This window comes from Phascolarctos cinereus, unplaced genomic scaffold (assembly GCF_003287225.1).
Source record: "Phascolarctos cinereus isolate Bilbo 61053 unplaced genomic scaffold, phaCin_HiC Scaffold_4;HRSCAF=312, whole genome shotgun sequence".
In the NCBI taxonomy this organism is placed as follows: domain Eukaryota; kingdom Metazoa; phylum Chordata; class Mammalia; order Diprotodontia; family Phascolarctidae; genus Phascolarctos; species Phascolarctos cinereus.
Genome location: NW_027555847.1, coordinates 139,976,573 through 139,992,370, shown reverse-complemented (window position 1 = coordinate 139,992,370; position 15,798 = coordinate 139,976,573). Strand labels below are relative to the sequence as shown.

Sequence of the window (15,798 nt, the reverse complement as noted above, 5' to 3'; positions counted from 1 at the left end):
CACTTCAATATTTCCCCCATTTCAGTCCATCCTATACACTGAAATAAGAATCATGCTTCTCAAGCACCATTTTGATCGTGTCATTACCCTTCCAGAAGTGCTACAAAGGCTTCTTATTAAATCTCCCTCCCTTCTGTCATCCCCAGTGGGCCCCACCCTCACCTCTCATTACTATACTCCAGCCAATAGTCTCCAGGCCCAAAGATAAAGCTGTCACTGGTTATAAACAGCTTCGCCCTACCTTTGATTTATAGCGATTGGTGTGCTGCCAAAAAACCAATCCCTAACTCTGTGACCTTGGACATAATTTCCCCTCTCATCTATCAAACAAAGGAGTTTGAGAGACAGCAGGCTATAGTGGAAGGAGGACTGGACTCAGAATCAGAAAGACCTGGGTTCTAATTCCACCTCAGAGAATTTACTAGCTGTGAGACCCTGAGCAAGTCACTTAAGATCTCTAGGCCTCAGTGTCTAATCTATAAAATAAGGGTGGCTGTTTTTGCTGACTTCTTAGGTCATTTCCAGGCAGCTAGGTGGCACAGTGGATAGAGTGCCAGGCCTGGAGTCAAGAAGACTTATCTGCCTGAGTTCAAATCTGGTCTCAGACATTTACTAGCTGTGTGACCCTGGGCAAGTCAGTTAACCCTGTTTACCTCAGTTTCTTCATCTGTAAAAGGAGCTGGAGAAGGAAATAGCAAACCACTCCAGTATCTTTGGCAAGAAAACCCCAAAAGGGCTTATAATGAGTTGAATATGACTGAAAAATGACTGAAGTATAACAACAAAGATCTCTTCCAGCTCTAATTCAATACTCCTATAATTTATGAATCTATGGTCTCTACTGTCTCAGCCCCAATTATCTACATTCTCATTTCCCTTCTAGCTCTAACATTCTATGCTCTAAGGTCCTCATTATATGATTGACTTTATCCCTGTAGGCATCATGGCGCAATGGAAAGAGATGGGATTTAGAGTCAAAGGACTTAGATTCCTGTCCAGGGGTCCTTTCTCTTACTCCCTGTGTGACCTTAGGCAAGACATTTACCTCTTTAGGCCTTATTTTCCTCATCTATAAAATGAAAGGTGTTGGTCTAAATCAGAGGTGTCAGACATATGGCTAACAGGCTGAATGTGGGGCCCCAACAGATCAAAATATAATTGGGAAATATTTAACAAAATTAAAATATGATAAAACATAGTCGGAATTGGCTGAAAGAGGGAATAACATACACACTCAATTGGGTATAGATAATGTTAATATATGGTTTTCTAAGTCAACATGTGTCCATGGGGATCCTTTATGTAGTACTTAGTGGTCCCTGTTTCTATTTGAGCTTGACACCATCAGTGTAGATGATCTCTGAGATCTCTTCTAGCTCGAAATCTATGTGGTTCTATGAGTTTAGCATCTATACATTGCCTTCTGTGTTGTACTTTTTCATATATGTATGTATGTATGTATGTATGTCTTGTCTGTCCAGTGAAATTGTAAACTACATGTGTAAATTTGTCATTGCTCTACCACCAAAATAAAAGCAAATTTGTTTTCTGTAACACACATACTTAATACAAATTTTCTGACTGACGTCAGGAGGAACAGTCCGTTGGTTTTAGCAGGCCTTAGTTTTCAATAACAGATGGTGCCTCCATGGTAATGAGAACGAAAGCAAATATAGGTCAAATCCTCTGACAGCAACTACAAGGACCCATTTCTGTTTGTTAGCCTTCTTAAAATCTGATATAACATAGATTGGTTGAAGAAAATAGACCCTTCACTGGGGCTTGGGCATCTGTAACAGAGTTGGTCACTGTTACCGATTGTGGTGGGAAAAGGATTTGCCCCATGTAAAGAAATGAAATCTTCAGCACTGAAGTCATAAAACTATACTTCAGAATAGGTTGTTTATTGGAATCATGTTGTTTATTAGAATCATTGAATCACAGAATCTTAGAGTTGGAATGTCAAGGATCATCTAGTCCAATTTATATTAGGAACAGACTTCCATTTATAATATACCCAACAAATGGCGGTCCAACATTTGCTTGATGTGAAGAATGGGGCACTCACTATTTCCCATGGTGTCCCATTTTGTGGTTAGGCAATTCTAAGTGATAGGCTTATGAATGACCAGGTGATGCAGTAGGGAGAATGTTGCTGTGCTTGGAGTCAAGAATACCTGAGTTCAAATCCTGCCTCAGACTAGCTGTGTGATCCTGGGCAAGCCAGTTAACCTCTATTTTTTTTTGTTTCCTTACCTATGAAATGGGGATAATAATAATAGGGGGAAATGAGATATTTGTAAAGCAATCTGTAGACCTTAAAGCACTATATGTGGGAGCTAGGTGTCACAGTGGAGAAAGCACCAGGCTTGGAATCAGGAAGACTCATCTTCCTGAGTTCAAACCTGGCCTCAGACACTTGCCAGCTGTGTGACCCTGGGTAAGTTACTTAACCCTGTTTACCTCAGTTTCCTCATGTGTAAAATGAGCTGGAGAAGGAACTGGTAAACCACTCCAGTGTCTTTGCCAAGAAAACCCAAAATGGGGGCCATGAAGAGTCGGATATGACTGAATAAGACTGAACCACGAAAAAACACTATATAAATGCTAGCTATTATTGTTGTTGTTTTTCCCTTATTAAAGTAGAAGGATAAACTAGCAACACATAATTATAATGTGAATGTTATGTTACATCAGCTTACAACATTCAGCCCTTTGATTCAAGCTCATATCCCTGGCCAGGCAAAATACTCATCTTGAGGCCATGCTTGCTTAGGGGTAGTAAGGTAGTGCTGAAAGAGGGTAGCGGGATGAATGGAAGAGAGGTGGAATTGTTATAGAGGCAAACTTTGCCTCCTTCACAAATTTCCCAACTTTCATTAGAAATGAGAGTGGTGTTTTGAAAAAGCAGTGGACTTGGGTTCAAATACCATAGCTAACACCAAATGGGGCAAGTCAGTGTCCCCATCTGTTAAATGGACATAAAAATATTTTGACTCCCTACATCATACATTTATTGTAAGAAAAATGCCTGGTAAAGCTTAAAACATTATAAAAATGTGGAAAAATAGAAAGCTTTTGCCTACATTGTGCTGAAATCTGTCTCTATGAAGTAATCACTAATTGGTCCTAATTAATTTATTCTGTAAACATTTCATTCTGCCTTCTGAAACCACAAAGAACTCAATCCTTTTTAAATTTATTGACCCTTCAAATTCTTGAAAGTAACAGCCACATTCCCATTTTCCCATTGCTGTCTTTTCCCTATTCCACGTTAAATATTTCTGTTGCCTTAAACTGATCCTCATGTTTCCCAAGCCCTTCACCATCCTGGTTGCTCTCCTCTGGATGAAATTCTTTTTCTCACTTTATCTCTTAAAGTGTGATACCCAGAACTGTATGCAGTCCTCTAGATGAGGAGATGGGCTTGCTTCTCTAAGGATTTGCCTTAGAGAGTGGATTGGCAGTTTAAAATTATCGCCTCCCATGTTCTAGATGCTATATCTCTATTTGATAAAGCTAATAGCACTAATTGTCTTGGAAGGGGGATGCATTTATGTCTTACTTTTGACCCATGTTGACCTTATAACAGAGGTATGTTCGTAAATGTTTAACAACCAGTTCTGGGGGTGGGGCAGGTAAGGGCAGTGTGCACATGACACATTTTTAAGTTTAATCTACTTTAGTAACACTTTCTCCATCACTTTCTTAAGCCTAGTCAATAAACAAAACAATAAATCAAGCCCTGATTTATAGAATTTGCTGATTTTCCACGTATAAAGGCTCACACTGTAAATTTAACAATCAGCTTTCACGAGCCAGTAAGATGTCTCTCCAGTCCACCCCTGCCTTAGTCTAATAATACCTCTAGGTATTTATATGTGATTTATTATTAAGTCTAATTTCCTTCATTTTTTAATAGTATTGTAGATTTTTTAGGACCTAAATGATTTCTATTTAATTCTATTACACTTCAGACAGTTGATATCAACTCATCATTCATGGTAGTAGAAATCTCTTTGTATCCTTATTCTGTCATCCATGGAATTGGATTCCCACACACAGTTCTTTGTAACCTGCAAATTTGTTAAGTATGGCATTTAGACTTTTGTCTAAGCCATTATATCAGGGTTGAAGAGGCCAGGGCTAAAGATATGCATCATGCCTCAGGAAAGCCCATTCCCCCAAATTCCTGATTAGGATAGTAAATTAGCACTCAAAATAGTTTTCCAAATAGCTAGGAGTCCACCTTAGGGCTGTCCTTCTGCTACCTTCCCCACAAGGATAGAAAAAACTTCAGAAGCCAGGCAGAAATCCCAATAGACCCAATGTTTGTGGCATTTCCCAAAACTGTGAATCTAGAAACTCCACAAAAATAGAGAAATGAAGTGAGTCCTTATGGCCTATTTTGTCCTATTTCTCTCCTTTTCACGACCCAACTCTTTGAACAAGTGGGTTGACACCTGCTGCCTTACCATGGTTCCTTCCTCAACCCCCGGCAATATGGCTTTCCTCCTCATCACTGTCCTGAAACTGCTCACAAAGGTCACCAGTGACCTCTTTCTTGCAAACTTGGTGGCCTTTTCTTCATTGTTATTTTCCCTGACCTCACCATAGCATTTGAAACTTCTGACAGCCCCCTTGTTGAAATCCCCCCTTCTTCCTTGTTTTCTGTAACACTATGTAATTCTGCTTCTCTTCCCACATTTCTGTTTATTCACTCCTTCTCTTTCTTTCTCCCTCCCCATCTTCCTCCTTCTCTCTTATTCTTCCTCTATCCCTCCCTCTTCCCCTTTTCTTCTCCCTCTTTCTTTCCCTTCCTCCATATTTCCCTTCCCCATTTCTTTCTCCCTTTCTCCCTCTCTCTCCTATTCCCTGACCCCTTCTCCCCATCTCTCCCTTTTTTTCTCCCCCTGACTCTGCTTCTCTCTCCCTCTTCCTTTTTCTCTCTCTATACCACTTTCTGGTTCTTCTTCCTTCATGCTGATAGTAGACTTATGCCAGGCCTCAGAATCCAGAATTCAGGTTTTTTTAAAAATAATAATAATTGACAATAAGGTGATTTAAAATTAACAGAATAATTTACATGCACTCTTTCATTTGAGCCTCACAACATCCCCTATAAGACAGGTACTGTGAGTATAATTGTCCCCATTTAATAGATGAAAAAACTGAGGTTAAGTGATCTGTCCATAGTCACACAGCCAGTAATTGTCAGAGGCAGGAGTTGCACTCTGTGCTTCAGAAAGCTGATCCATTCTCATGGCTATAGGTATTTTCTATGTACAAGTGGCTCTGAGCATTTAAATCTCCAGTCCTGGACTCTCCCCTAATTTGCAGTCCTGTATTTTCCCTAGACATCTATTCCCTAGACATTTTTTTGTCTGGTTGCCACTACCATCTCATGTAGTGACCAAAATGTCTTAAGCAAGATAGCTCTCCTTCCCATCTTTTTTACCTTTGCAACTATTCTAGACTTATAACCCTGTCTTGGTATTTCTTCGTTCACATTATCTCTAATACTCATCTCTAATTCATTTTTATTGTCACCCCCCCCCCCCCATACCATCGCTAATGCAGGCCCTCATGCCTAGATTACCTCTCAGGCCTCCCTTTTATAATGAAATGTAAAATGATGGGGCTGTATTATAAAGTTTATAAGGTCTCTTCTATAATCCTAAGAAAAATACTGTCCCTTCTATGAAGTCTTCTCCACCTACCTCACCCTCCTTAAAACTAACCTCTGTACCACGTGTTACGGCATTTGTACTGTCTCATAATCATGATACTATTTCAATGTGATAGTTCTTTTAACTAATGTAGATCACAAGCCTTCTCAACTCCTTAATAGAAACTTCCACGAGCTGTTGGGATGACAAAAGCACAACCCCCATTGGCCATCCTTCTCCACACTTAGCTCCTTTGACAACAGACTTCCAGGCCATTGCCAGGCCTATCCTCAAAGCCTTTCCAGCTTGTAAGGACCTGCTAAAGACTGAGATCTCCCGGCGTAGCCTAGAAGCCCCCAAAGCTACCCCTCCATTGTAGGGATGATGCAAAGGGCTACTTTAGTGAAGGAATGATATTAGCAATTACAACACCTAACTTTTGTATAGTTCTTTGAGGTCCATGTAGTACTTTTATGCACTTCATTTCATTACATCCCCACAATAATCCTGTGTGGTAGTTAGGATAAGAGGTATCATGCCCATTTTGCAGATAAGGATTGTAAAGGCTCACAAAGATTAAGTGGCTTGCCTGAATCCACATGTCTAGCAAATCACAGGGTCCAGATCACAGATCTCAAGAGGAAAGGGACCTCAGAGGGACCTCTAGATCAATTCCTTCATCTTAGGCAAGGAAGCTAAGGACCAACAATGTTAGCTGAGTTGCCTCAAGTCATACAGCCAGCAAATGACAGAACGAGATCTCAATGTGGATTTAATTACAGATCCATTAGTCTTTGAACTATATAGCCCCTAATTGTGGCTTCATATATCATTTGTCTTAACTATAAGCATCCTGAAGGCAGGGATTGTGTCTTGAACTATATTTTGCATTCCTCAGAGACTATTGGAAAACTGGGTGCACAGTTAGTTGATGCTCAAGAAATACTTGAATTGATTCTGAGGATGGGAAAGGTCATGAGCCATAGAGAAAGAACTAGAAGGGACCTCAGGGGTCATCTAGCCCAGCAACCTTCAGTTTACAGATGTTAAGACTAAGAATTATACAGTTTCAGTAATTTGTACAAGATCGCACAAGGTGTCATTCTTGTTCAGTCATTTTTGAGTTGTGTCTGACTCTTTGTGACCCCATTTGGGATTTTCTTGGCAAAGACACTAGAGTACTTTGCCTTTTTCCTTCTCTGGCTCATTTTATAGGTAAGGAAACTGAGGCAAGCAAGGTGAAGTGACTTACCTAGGGTCACACAGCTAGTAAGTATCTGAGGCCAGATTCCAGGCCCAGTGTTCTATCCACTCTTCCACCTAGATGCCCATAGTAGTGTCAAAGGAAGGATTTGAACCTAGATCCTCTGACTTCAATGTTGCTACTCTAACCCCTTTCCCACACTACCATTACTAATCTGCTTGAGAGATCTGATTGTTAGATTATCGGTGTGAGCATTTACACTTCAGAAATCAGCAGTGCTATAAATCAGAGCCTGATATTTTTGTTGTTGTTTTTTTGTTTTTTGGGGGGTTTTTTGGCTGATTTTCTAGATTTAAAAGTGTTAATAATGCAGATTTAACTTAAAAGTTTATTGCAGATTTTTTTTCCCTAAAACCCTGATTGTTAAACATTTACCATCATATTACTCATCATCACCAGACTGGAGGCTTGGTGACTGGTGGCTATTAATAACAATAATAATAATAACGGTAGTAATGACAACAATAATAGCAAAACTAGTATTTATAGAGTACTTTAAGGTTTGCAAAGCACTTAACATATATCTCATTTGAGTCTCACCAACACCCTTGGAAGTAGGGCTAGTACTAAAAATGTTTATTTTACTTTTTCTTAATGCTTTTTTTTAACACCACATTTATTTCCAAATATATCGCTCCCTTTACCCACTGAATGTTTGTAGGAAATATTTAAAGAGAATTTTGGGGGAAAAATCAGTTTAGCAAAATCTACTAGCACATCAGATAGTATATACCATATTCCATACCCCATAGTCCCCCACTTCTGCAAGGAAGGAAAGGAGGTGCATTTTCTCAACTCTTCTAAGTGCAGAGTTTGGTCATTATAATTAATAAATAGCATTAAAGTTGTGATCCATAGGTAAAGATGTGAAGGTAGTAGGGGGGGCATGAATGAGATAAAATAATGTGAAAATATGAAAGGTACAATAGAAAGAAAGTTTAACTTGGAATCAGAAGAACTACATATGTAAATATACACACACATAGATGTGCTTGTTACATATATATTTACACACATATACATATGTGTGTGTCACAGCTCTGTCACTAACCAGCTGAGAGACACCAAGCATGAGTCATCGCAGCCTTCTGAGCCTCAGTTTCCTTATTTCTAAATCATAATAACGCTGACACTACGTATCCCAGTGGGTTGTTAGGAAGCTCAAATGAGATAAGGGATGTGAAACACTTTGTAAACTGTCAAGAACTCTGGAAATGTCAGCAAGAATAAAGATGAAAGTGTTCTATCAGGGTGCAAGGAGAGAAGTGTTTCTGGGTATGATGGTCCCTCTCACAGCTGGGTTCCAGGGAGCTTATGAAGGGCATTCTAGCAAATGTTAACTGAGAGTGTTTCATCAAGTATTGAGGGGAGGGAGAAAAGAGAAATGACTAAGACAGTGACAGAAAGGGCTATTAAGTGTGAGATTTGAAAAAGGAGCGAGGGAGGTTATTAAAAACCACAGCCAGTGGCATAGCTAAATATTAATAATAAGACTCTGCTAGATTCCTGCAGCAAAGGCTGACAGAGAAGATGAGTAGATTCAATAGCTATGTATTGAGGACCTACTCTGGGCACAGCCTTGTGGTCAGTCCTGCGGAGAAAATGAAGATGGATCAGACATGGTCTCAGTTACCCAAGGAAAGCTTATACTAGAGTAGGGAAAATTTAGCATGTATTCAGATATCTAGAATACAAGCCAGAATGTCACAGTTCCAAAAGAGAGGAATGTTTTATACATTCAAAATTCACTAGAATTATAGAGCTAGAGTCAGAAGGACTCCTAGAGGTCATTTAGTCTAAAAGCTGCGTTTTTATAGATAAGGAAACTGAGACCTAGAGTAATGAATTTACTTGCCCAAGAACATACACAATTAGTAAAGGAAAGAAACAGGATTTGAACCTAGCGCCTACAGCTCTCAAATTCAGTGCTCTTTTCTTTGGACTCCACTGCCTTGCATTATGGAAAGAAGGAAAAGAAGAGGAGAGGGAAGGAGGAAAGGAGGAGAGAAAGAAGGAAGGGAAGAAGGGACAAAGGAAGGAAAGAGGAGGGAAATGGAAGGAAGGAAAGAAAGAGAAAGAAGGAAAAGGGGGAAGGAAGGAAGGAAGGAAAAGAAAGAGGGATGGAAAGAAGGAAGGAGAAAAAGGAAACAAGCAAGAATTTGTGTGCCAGTACCATACTAAATGCTATACAAATATTATCTCAGTTAATCTTCACTACAGCCCTAGAAGGTAGATGCTATTATTACCCCCATTTTACAGTTGAGGAAACTGAGGCAAACAGAAATTTGTGATTTTACCACGGTAGTTCACATTAGGAGCAAATCCCTTTTGACTGAGGTTAGACGCAAGAATGGCACATGAGGTACAGAGATTGGACTTGGTGAGTCTAAGCTTCCTTTCATCTCATCAGATTGTATAATTCTAGGGATGCCATAACAGTGTGGGAGATCACTTTGCAGAGGATCTAGAAAATATGATGAAACATACTGAAGCAGGGAAGCTGAGAAAACATTTTGTCAAATTAAGTCAGATGACTTTTTGCTCAAGTAAGCCATGATTTTCTTTCCAGATCCTCTAAAGCAGGGGTTCTTAACCTGGGGTCCATGAATAGATTTCAGGATGTTCAAGAAATTAAATGGGGGAAAAGTACAACTTGATTTCACCTTAATTGGTTTCCTTTGTAATCTTACATATTTTATGCATTTAAAAACATGAATCCAGGAAGGGGTCCATAGGCTTCACCAGACTGCCAAAGTGGTCTATGACACAAATACGAAGAACTCCTTGCTCTAAAGGCATTGAGATACTCAATTCACTGTTCATATATATGTGAGGTCACTGTATACTAAGGTGGTGGGCATCTCTAGGGTCAGAGAATGAATGGGAAAAGGAATCAGAGACAAAGCAAATAAGTCAGTCGTTTGCTCCTATCACTGGACTCTATCCTCAAGTACCACGTGACCAGCTTAAGAGACTGAAGTACATAATGATAGAAGAGGGATTGTGATCTGCAGCGTGATTCAATTTAACAAGCATTTATTAAATGCCATGCGCTCAGTGCTCCGTGCACAATGCTAGGCCCTGGAAAGAAAAGAACAAGAAACAAAATAGTTCCTGCCCTCAAGTAACTTTTGTTCTACAGCAAGGAAACAGCATGTGCACATATAATTAAATGTAGAATATGTACAAAGTATAAAGTCACAGGTGTGATTTAGATCATACCACATCCTGCCAAAACAAACCTAGGGAGTATTTGCATGGCTTCAGCTTCCTGGGGGCTCAAACACTACTCCAGGGCTTATAGCAAACATTCCTTCCAGGGCCAAATCATATGGCCAGAGGCCACTAGGGCCTAAGGGCATAGTTTCCCAAACCTTAACATCACTGGCTCCTATTACTGTAGCATCAACCTATTGCTTATCAATGTTACCAAGATTATTCTTTACTACAAAACAAAAACCAAAAACAAAACACCCACCTCCCCCCAAAATTGTCACATGCTGTGAAATGAGGAACGCTTAGGTGGCTTAACGGGTAGAGCATTGTACTTGGAGTCAGGAAGACCTGAGTTCAAATCTGTCTTCAGATAGTTACCAAGTCCTGTAATCTCTTTGAGGCACATTTGCATTTGATGACCTTGAAGGTGCCTTCTACCTCTAAATCTTTAATCTTGTGAAATCCTACATCTGGTGGTTAAACCAGTTTTCAGCTTGTTAATTAAGAGACATGAAATGTAGCAGTAAAATGTAATTAGAGACTACAGTTTTCTCTTTAAATTAAAAAATAAAATCATTTCTATGTACCTCAAGGCAAATGAAAAAAAATTAGAAGTACTTATGGAGAGAAGGGATTGGCCGATATCCCAGTTGGCTCTGATGAGAAAAGAGCACTGGACTGACAATGAGGAGGCCGGGCGTATAAATTCCTCAATTTATTTTGTGATCTTGGTCAAGTCCATAGGTCTCAGGTTCTTTCTCTGTAAAATGATTGACCATATATAGATCATCAAACAATCCAGCATTTATTAAGCACCTACTGTGTTTTAGGCACTATGATAAGAACTGAGGACAAAAAGAAAAAAAATGGAAACATTTCCTGCCCTTGAGTCCACGTTTCAGCAGAGGAAATAACACACACAGCATGAGAAAATTGGATAGCTCAGTGGATAAAGTACTGGACCTGGAGTCCAAAAGACCTGAGCTTAAATCCAGCTCCAGGCACTTACTAATTGTGTGACCCTGGGCAAGTCACTTAATGTCTTTCAGCCTCCGTTTCTTCATCTATAAAATGGGGATAATACCTCCTGGGGTTGTTGTGAGGATAACATGAGATGACATTTGTAATGTGCTTTGCAAATATTGAAGCTATTATTGTTATTGTTGTTTTAAGTGAATTTATTATTTATTTTTGACATCATTTTTTAAAAATTTTGTTTCAAATTCTCCTCTACCCTTCCTCCCTCCATTAAGAAAGCAAGCAATGTGACATTAATTATACATGTGAAATCATATAAAACATATTTCCATATTAGCCATGTCGCAAAAAGAAAAGCAAAAGAAAAAAAGAAAGTGGAAAAAAATGCTGAGAGTTCATCAGATCTCTCTCTGGAAGTAGGTAGCATTTTTCATTACGAGTCCTTCAGAATTGTCTTTGATTGTTGTATCAGTCAGATAGCTAAGCCTGTCACAGTTGATCATCATTACATTGCTGTACTGTGTATAACATTCTCCTGGTTCTGCTCACTTCACTTTGTATCAGTTCATGTAAGTCTTCCCAAGTATTTGTGAAATCAACCTGCTCATCATTTCTTATAGCACAGCAGTATTCCATCACAACCATACATCATAATTTGTTCAGCCACTTCCCAATTGATGAGCATCTCCTCAATTTTCAATTCTTTGCCGACACAAAAAGAGTTGCCATAATTTTTTTTTGTTTTTTTTTAGGCAATTGGGGCTAAGTAACTTGCCCAGGGTCACACAACTAGTAAGTGTCAAGTGTTTGGTTTGAAGCCGGATTTGAACTCAGGTCCTCCTACTGAACCTCAGGTCCTCCTGACTTCAGGGCTGGTGCTCTATCCACTGTGCCACCTAACTGCCCCTGCCATAAATATTTTTGTACATGTAGGTCTTTTTCTTTTTTCTTTGATCTCTTCGGGATACAGACCTGCTAGCTATTATTTTTTTACATATCTGGATATATACAGAGTATATATTGAGCAGATACCAATAGAAAGTCACCTTGGAGGGGAAGCTAGTACCAGCTAGAAGAACCAGGGTAAACCTCATGTAGAAGGAGATGTTTAACAACATGACTAATATGGAAATTTGTTTTGCTGGATGTGCACGTATAACCTATATCAAATTGCTTACTTACGGAGGTGGGAGGTGAAAGAAAAAGGGAGAAAATTTTCACTCAAAATTTTTAAAAAATGAATGTTAAAAATTATCTTTAAGTGTAATTAGGGAAAAATAAAATATTTCAAATAAAAAGTGCACTTTTAGTGCCTTCATGAGGGGCAAATAAATAAGTTTTTTACTCTTGACTGAAAAAAAAAAGGAGATGCTTAAGCTGTGCCTTGAAGGGTACAAAAGATTACCAGAGCCAGAGTGTTCCAGTCGTGAAGGATAATGAATATGAAGGCATGGAGTTGGGAGATTGCGTCATTTGTGAGAAACAGCAAATAGCTTTGGCTGAACCATAGAATGGGAGAAGGCTGGAAAGATACTGTGAGACTGGGCTCTGATGAAGCTTTAAATGTCTAACAGAGAAGTTTGTATTTGCTCCCTTAGTTAATGGGTATTGAGGAATAGGGTAACATAATTAGACCTGGACTTTAGGAAAATCACTTTGGCTCTATGAAGAATAGAATGGAATGAGAAGAGACTTGAGGCAAAGAAACGAATTAAGCTTAAGCTAGGATAGTTGTGTGACTAGATAACAATAATAAAAATAATGTAACTGGCTTTATATAGTACCTTCCACGTACCAGGCACTCTGCTAGGTGCTTGACAAATATCTCATTAGATCCTCACAACAACCCTGGGAGATATAGGTGTTATTTTTATCCCCATTTTACATTTGAGGAAACTCAGGCAAATGGAAGTTAAGTGACTTGCCCAAAGTCACACAGCTAATGTCTGAGGTAGGACTTAAGTTCAGGTCTTCCTGACTCCAGACCTAGTGTTCTTGCCACCACACCACTTAGCTGGTTGGAATAGAGGAAAGGGGCCATTTGCAAAGAGATATTGTGAAGATAAGAGTGGTAAGATTTGCCAACTGCTTGGATATATGACATAAGTGAGAGTGAGAGGTCAAGTCTGACACCAGAGCTATGAATATGGGTGACTGGAAGGATGGTGGTGCCCTTGACGATGAGACACAAATTCATAAAAGGGGAGGTTTGGGGAGGAAAGATAAGAGGTTCTGTTTTGGTCATGTTGAGTTTGAGATGCCTACAGGACATCTGATTCAAAATATCCAAATAGCCATTGGTGATATGGAAATGAAGCTCAGGAGAGAGACTAGGGCTGGATATAGGAATCAGGGATGGTAATTAGACCCACGGGAACTGATGAAATCACGTGAAAGAATGTAGACAGAAAAGAGAAGAGTGCCCAGGACAGTTGGGGGTATACCTATAGCTACTCACAGCTCTGTTATGGATAGGGACTTGAAAGGGACCTTCAAGGTCAATTACTACAACCCCTTTATTTTGTAAAGGAGCAAACCGAGGCGAAAAGAGAGCAGCCCCTTGACTTGCCCTAGGTCACACAGAGACTAAGTACCAGAGCTTGGACTTGAACCCAGGTTGTCTCACTTGAAACTCAGCATTCTTTCCACAATACAATCTGTTTGTGGAATGATCTCTAAGGTTCTGGTGTTTTTTTTTTCTTCTAGGCTAACATATGGTTTAATATCCGTTAGGAAGTGGGAGAGCTTTTCATTTTACCTGCCAGAATAAAAAGGAATGGTCTTTGATGTTAAAGCTTTTATGAAGATTAATATAGGGGAAAGTACATAAACAGTGCTAAAGAATTCACACACATTCAAATGCTCACAGATCTAACATATCAACCTGCCCCTCCTTTTTTATGTTCTATTGTATTTTTATTTATTTTGTAAAATATTCCCCAATTGCATTTTAATGGCCAAACTCAGGAGCTTTTTGATCTGTATGTTTGACACCTCTGATCTACAAAATGGAAAACCACATGCATAGATTATGTATAGATTAATATGATATTTAATAAATAACATATTTAATAATGTGGTATTTAACAATCCATTTTCATATGCTAATGTTCTATAAAGGACAATGACAAATTGCTTCTAAAGTTCTTTATTTTTTCCCCTTTTGGCCAACTAACAATCCAGAACAGATGCTCTAACCTGCTTTGTTGTTGGGTTTTTTTAATTTGTTTTTTTTTAACATCTATGGTTCTTTCCACCTAAAATATTCTAGGTACTTTATGTGGGGGCCAATCATAATGCCTGGTGCATAGTAGACATTTAATAAATGATTGTTGATTGATGAGTTTGTGGTTGTTTACAACATCACGTTGGTAACAGCAGAAGAGAAGGAGGCAGCATTTCAAATTTATAAAGAGAATGTCTCTATACTGAAATCCTTTTCCATCATTCCCTTTGTTACAGCTCTAGGGCATTAAGAACTCCATGTAGAACACAAGTTTTAGCCAGTCCTTTCAAGGTAGAAAGGTTTCAGGTACAAACCCCATGATGGATTTTGTTTCCATCAACTAAAGACTTGATCAGTTGTGTGACTAAGGATGGCTACTGGATGATGACTATTTTTGACCAGAAAAACATAACTCATGAAGACCATCTGTTAAGTTGTGGTCTATGTCAATGGAGGGAGTAAGATTATACACTGATGAAGAGTATTCCAGGAAGGTTGAGGCAAGAGTTAACTAGAATGTAGTAATAAGCAAAAGTGAAGAAATCTGCTAGGAAAGGTTTAGAATAAGGGAATGTTCTCAGTATCTACCTTGTAGGGAAAGTGTATTTGAAAATGAATCAGAAAATATATGCAGTATTTAGTACTTGGAATTTTGTTTTCTGTTTAATCTCAGAATCTTTCTCCTTTCCTATCTGAGCCATCTCCTGTTCAGCTAAGATCTCATCCCATATGTCTAGTCCCAGGGCTTTCAAGGCCCTATTGAGTCAGCAAGATGCATGGAAGACTGCATTCTTGACATATAGGTTTCCAAAGCAGGTGATATCATCCCCCTGGGGGGCTCTGGAATGATCGAGGGGGGCAGTAGTAGCCTTGGATCCAATTGTGGGCATCGAATAAAAATAAGGGGGCACTGCAAGCATAACAAAAGAAGATAAGAACATTTTAAAAAACTGTTCATACACATTTCATCTGTTATATAACAGAGTTAAAGTCATAGTGATTATGTTATTTTCCAAATAAATACATAAAATGCAAGTTATAACCAGTCCCTGGTCATGTCCACCCAAAAAGGTCTTAACAAGCATTGGCAGGCAAGCATGTGGTGCATTGTTGGGAAGTCCAGCATTTGTTGGCAGGAATATGTGTGTGTAATGATTTGTTTACAGTACAATACTATACAATATTGTATCACCAAAATTTCAATGAAGAAAAAACTCCACAAATTTACAATAAATTATTAAATTTAAGTTGTATCATTTAAAAATTATATTTTTTAAAATGATGTAAATTTTTAAAAATTAAAGGGTTAAAGAAAGAAAGTAGATTTCCATGGGAGTGCCGAGTAATTTTTTTTTTAAAGGGAGTGGTAGGCCAAATAAGTTTGGGAACCTCTGCCTGACCACATCAGCACAGGGATAGAGAATGGACACTCAATAAGTGTCATT

General features: G+C 38.9%; 1 protein-coding gene across 4 annotated transcripts in view; it reads left to right on the top strand.

The window, feature by feature from the left end:
• Nucleotides 1–15,798, top strand: part of PRKCB (protein kinase C beta) — a 641,836-nt gene that overhangs the window by 527,241 nt on the left and 98,797 nt on the right. The gene's annotated exons all lie outside the window — the stretch shown is intronic.